Here is a 6,272-nt window from a genome sequence, read left to right as displayed (position 1 = left end):
ACATTTTTTCCGAGATTCGTGAGATCGTTGATTAGCTCCTATAACTTGGCGTGCAATTGAGGGACCGTTTCACCTTCCTTCAGTCGAAGATTTGTCAATTGGTTCCGAAGTAGATCTCTTCTTACGAGCTTGGCTTCGAAGGATCCTTCGTGAAGCTCCAAGAATTTTTCCATCTTTTACAGACTTGTAGACTTTGATCCTGTTAACCTCTTGTGGTGGTAATGTACTCAGTAGATGGAATTTTACTTTTCCATTGGCCACAAATTCGGCTTGTTCCTTCTTTGTCCAGTTGTCCTCTTTCTTTAGTTCGCCGTTGTTGTTGGTAGGTACTTCAAAATCATTTTTCAAAATTGAAAAAATATCAAAATCTGTTTTGAAGTATACCTTCATTTTCTTCTTCCAGTGGGCGAAGTCTCCCTCGAACATAGGCGGGTGGATACTTGTTTCGACCATCGTTTTCTGTGCTTTGGTCGATGGTTAGTCCTTCTGAAGTGGTTGAGCTCTAATACCAATTGTAGGTCCTGGTGAGATCGGCTAGAGGGGGGTGAATAGCCTGTGATTAGAGTTAGACAAAAAATATCTCTTGCTTTTGTTTAGCAATGATGCATAATTAATTAATAAAAAACAATTAACATAAAATAATAACTAAAAAGAGTAGGTAAAAGGCCTGAATTTTACTTGGTTATAACCTAGGTGGTTGTTAATCCAAGATGTTGAAAAGCTCACTAAAATAACTCCTTCGTTGAAGAAGGAGAAACCTTTTGCACACGTTGACAGCTCAGAAATGACTAGGAAAGTTAATACTGAAGTTGTATAATTCCTAGGTCTAGGAGATTTTTTATAGCTCTTGGAAAATATTATCCGCAACTTGAAGGCGCCTTCAATCGTATAGGTTTTATCTGTCAAAGATAAAACTTTATCTTCTGCAACGGCTAGTGAAGGTGCCTTCATGAAGCATTGAAGGCACCTTTCATAGACCATAGAAGGTGCTTTCCACAAGACAGATCAACCTTTCGCTGGTTTTCTTCTCATGGGTGATGCTCTGGTTATCTGGAGTTGAGTTCACCCAAACCCAACTCCAACCTTCTCCTCGAGCAAGCTTCCTCCCCGACTTCTCGTCCCTCGGACGTTATGCACGCCCTTCTTGTCCACCAGTGTACTCTTCCGCAGCTCCTCATCCCTCGGATGCACCAACCCCTTCGGCTCTTTTCCCGTGTCATCCTTCTTGTCCGCTATGTCTTCTGTTCACTTCTTGTACTCCTAAGTTCCTGCACACGTAGACATAAGGCATCAAAAACAACAGACCTAACTTATTTGACCACATCAAAATTAACTACTATAGGATACCTACACCATGCACTAGGGTCAATTAACTACAGATGTAAAGGAAGAGATACCTGCCTCAAAAGTAACTCATGTCACAATAAATCCCACGTTAAGATGCCCGTCTCGAGATCAGAGTCCTGCATCACCATGTGTTAGCTAATTACATATGAAATAAATAGTTAAACCAAATCACCAAGACTAATTAAGGTAACCCTAATCGAACAGGATCATTGATTAATCTTCAATTAATCCCAACTCCTTGATTGAATTAGGTCTAACCCACACCAGTCCTAATTCTTCTCCAATTCATCCAATAATCCCATCATTAACCCTAATGTAATCCATACACATAGTTAGATTAGTTTTAGCCATAACTCGTCCCTAATACTCACCAAGTTCAATGGTAGTTGCTAGTGGCTCACGGCCGGAAAGATAGCTGGCGATGGTGAGAGGTTTTTGGAGTCTACGTGTGGCTAGAGCAAAACTCCAATCGACGGTGGTCGAGTAGGGAGAACACTAGGTTGTGGCTAGGATGTTGATCACTAAGCTGTTGGCAGTAATTCCGGCCATTGTGGTAATAGGGGCATGGAGCAGCACCGACAATTGGGGCGGTGTTCTTAGCAAAGAGGGTGGTGTCGGCTTCAAGTGTTTAGACACAATAAGAGTCTCCAACCAGTCCCGCAACTACTGCTGCAGTGGTACATATCAATAGAGCATCGACATCTAATCAGCCAATCGATGTTAGTGCTTGAATGGCGGCAGATTGGGAAGAAAGAAGAGAGGTTGGGCATGAGAGAGGGCTCGGAGGTTGATTTTGGTCCAGGCTGGACTCACGGTGGGGAGAAGGCCATGAGACACCAGTAGTGGGACTCGTGGCAGCCGGCGCGGTGACGGCGGTGGCGTCGGTGATACGTGTGAAGAGGGGAGGTGGCGACGACGATGAAGAGGGGAAGGAAGAAGGATTGGGAGAGGAGATGAGAATCGGCAAAATTAGAGGATAAAACTTAGGTTAGGTATTTATAACTTAGGTTATTTAATTAATACTTTAGGTTAATTAAATTAATCAACTTCCACTTAAATTGATATTCTAAATAGATTTTCTTTAAGCCTAATAGATTCATCCCCTTAAACGAGTCATACGGACTCCGTTTAAATCCTAAAAAATTTATAAAAATTCCCCAAAAATTTTGTAAGGTTATTTCTCAAAAAACACTTATTATTTAATTGTCGTATCTCACAAATTGTCTTATGTTTTCACAGGATGCACTTGTGCACATAGTAAATAGTAAATTGAGACACTACTGACCATTATTAGGAATTTAGATTGCTTTTTTACTTAGATGTATTTGTAGTAAAATACATAACTGGATATATGTTTATGCGTTGAACCATTTGAATATATTGAAAACAATTGTTTACAGTAATAGGATATTTTTAGCATTTAATAAAAATAAGCAAACAATTTATGAGGTTCTAAGACATACCATTGTTAAAGTAGGTGAATTTCTCTTTCTGATGTATGATAGGATACTGAATATTAACAATGTGTAGGTTAAGTGTCTATCAAAAGAGCTGACTTGCTCTTTTGACTTTCTGCCTGTTTATCCAGTAATTGAGCATTCTTTATATAATCAAATTGATTTTAGCATCTTGTTACTCCATAACCTTATTTTTTTGTTTATTTTCTTTTTTATGTGTGGTTAAAGCATTTTAGTAAAATGACATATAATGGTAAGTTTTATAACAAGCCTTTTTAAATCAATGCCTGTAGGTTTGTGGATCCATGCCATTTTTATGGAAGCAGATTGTTGACTTGTCATATAATCCTAAATTTGAGATTGTTAGGCCTGATTATGCGGTAAGATTCATCTATTGTGTGCCTCTTAACTAGACTTTCTTGTGTAGTGCAATATTTCTCTCATTATCCTCTTTTTCTTTGACAGCCTCAAGTGGTGGAAAGACATTTACTAGATTTGAGGAGAACATACAGATCAGTTGTAGCCGTTAACCTTGCGAATAGAGTAAGCATTAGTGCAATATTTTTCATTATATTGCAAATTATGTTTATGCATAGTATTTGCTTTTGTAAATATGATGTTGTGCCCTCTATTTACATAGATCTCTCATTTGATCTCCACATGTTTTCTCCATACACATATGGGATTAAATTATTTGCACAACGTTAGTAGGTATATTTTTGTTCACATATCTTTATAAACATTCATCCTATTAGATAAGTTTACTATGAATAATATGTGAAAATGAGAGATCCAAACCCAAATTATTTAAGTGAATCAACTTAAATAGAATTTAGCCTGTGAAGTTAAGGAAAATAATCTAACTTGGTTATGTCTTTGCCTTCATGTGCGAGTGGGTCTGTGTGAGTATTTATGTGCATTGAGATTATATTTGAGATTAGTCCAAGTTTCAAATGCTATGCTAATGTTTGCAAGGAAACTTGATTTTTGAATCCCAAGCATATGTATGGGCAGTGATCTTTCTTAGTACAATAAATAAGGTGGGCCAAGTTAATTGAAAGGAGGCTTTGATTTATCCGAATATTATGAAAGTTAGATGCCCAAACATAAAAATTATTTGAATTACACTGAGCATCCTAGCTTACACAATTTGTTTGTAGAGCAAGATGATAAAGTATGTAAATAAAAGTGAAATACTTGAGAAGCTACATAAATACCACAAACAACTAGAACCATACATACATAGCAAGTATAAGCATCATTACAAGATAAAGTTCATTTGATTTTTATTCCTTCTACTCCTGCTTATTTGTTAAGGTATAATGTGAAAGGGTGTTGAATTTTCCATGCAAGCTTTTCGTAGATGTCGTTGCTTTTATTATTGTACATGCGTTACAATGTCAAATTCTTTTTCTTTTTGCATATACAAAAGACAATTTTAAGTTGTACAAATTCTATTCATGTTTTCTTACATTTGGCAAAATGATCAGCATGGAAGTGAGGGACATCTGAGTGAAAGATTTGCAAGTGTCATGCAGCCAATTCAAGATGATGACATTAGGTAATGCAGTACATTCATAATAATACATGCCCATATTATTTTATATATCAATGTATACTCATTAACTCCTGTGCAAAAAATGTATAATGATGTAAAATTGAATCATGTCTTTAGCTAATATCTATGTCTTCTCAAGGTACATACATTTTGACTTCAACCAGATTTGTGGTCGTATGTAATTTGAACATCTTTCAATCCTTTATAATGAAATAGAAGAGTTTCTGAATGCACATGCATGGGTATGTATATACTTTACTGTGTCATTTTTTTATTAATCAATTTGATGTTCATTTATGCAGACAATTTTTTACACATTTAGTATTTTTTTTATAGGAATTGGGTTCCTTTGTAAACTTGCAACGTATCATTTATTATGAAGAGGAACTTCTACCAATTGGAAAGAATGATCAAATGAGTTTGGTGTTAGAATATCGCAGAAAAGTTAGGTAGATTTAAATTAGGAAGATTTTAATTTAATGAGTTTTGAGAGTTGTAATATTTTATTTTGGTAAAGCCATAGCAAATTAAGGTAATATGGTAGTTGGTTCCCAAGTTAGGTCATTATTAGGCCTTAAAAATCCCAATTCTTCTTTTTGTGAGTTTATTCATCTTGGCGTTGCCTCGCCAATTTAATAGTATATGTGAATTGCATAAATATGTGAATGACAATGTGCATGGACGAGAAGGAGAGGGGAAGAATAATCAAAATTCTAAAATAAACAATTCAAATATTTGTTCATATATGGTGAACATATGTTTAGGGTGAAAATAATAGAGAGAATATCGGGTTATACCTATTGAAACCTCTAATAGATATGTTTAAAATAGTATGAACATGTACTTAGACGATCAATAAATATCTTAGTTAAGTGATATGAATCTATGACAAATGTGCATATCAAAGATAAAAAAAAAAATACTTGATTAGCAATAATAAAATAAAATAAAATTTATTTAAATATTAATGAATATATAGTAGGGAATAAAGTCCAATGACATAAAAGGATTCATATAGCTGACCCCACTTAGTGGGATAAGACTTGGCTATTATTATTATATGGTGCTCATATGTGAGTTGGATTATTTAGTTAGCAATGTAGATTTTTTACAAAAATGGTTTGAGAATAGAAAGAAGTTCGGCTGACAGCAGGCTCATGACTTCAAGAAAACTCAAGAGTTATACAGTTTCTTGAGTGGAGCCTTAGCTTGCTACCTGAAAGATCAGATTGACCATCTGGTATCTAGGGACAATAATTAGAGCCTTGCTTCCACCTTGATTAATAGATCATGTCAAATGGTTAAAAACTTAAAACAGACTGTTATATATTCTACTTATTTAAAATATTATTGGACTTGTGTGGATCCAACAAGATCAGGAAGAATTAAAATTAAAAATCATAAACATAAAAGGTGATATGATATGATAGATTGCTCATTCAATTTTGAACATTCAACCAAGGGGAAAATTCAGTCCATTAATGATAACAATTAATGCCCAAATATTGTACGCGATGCATTTTTAGTTATTTTGTACCAAAAGTAGTCATCCAATGCTGCCAATTATATTCTTAGCTTTCTCTCTATCCTGAAATGCATGAATAAAAAAGAGATAATACTCGTCTTCTTTCCTTAGTTTATCTGGTCACCAGTCTAATGTCAAACTTCTAAATTGGTATTTGCTTCTTACTAAGTTATTTCATTAGGTTGTATCCACCAGTTAGACTCTTTTGACAGCAGCCTTGTTCCTCTGATCTATCGTGTAAACTTATCTCATTTTTGAGGGAATGTATGGGGGTAGGCATTCTATGACCTCGTGATCTTGGTAGGCATGATGAAGGGTAGATGCTGGTTCCTTGACATGGAGGTCAACACAGTTAAGCTAATGGAGGTGTCATTATCTTTGGATT

The sequence above is a fragment of the Zingiber officinale genome, chromosome 5A (genome assembly GCF_018446385.1).
Source record: "Zingiber officinale cultivar Zhangliang chromosome 5A, Zo_v1.1, whole genome shotgun sequence".
NCBI lineage: Eukaryota > Viridiplantae > Streptophyta > Magnoliopsida > Zingiberales > Zingiberaceae > Zingiber > Zingiber officinale.
This window is presented reverse-complemented; position numbering follows the sequence as displayed.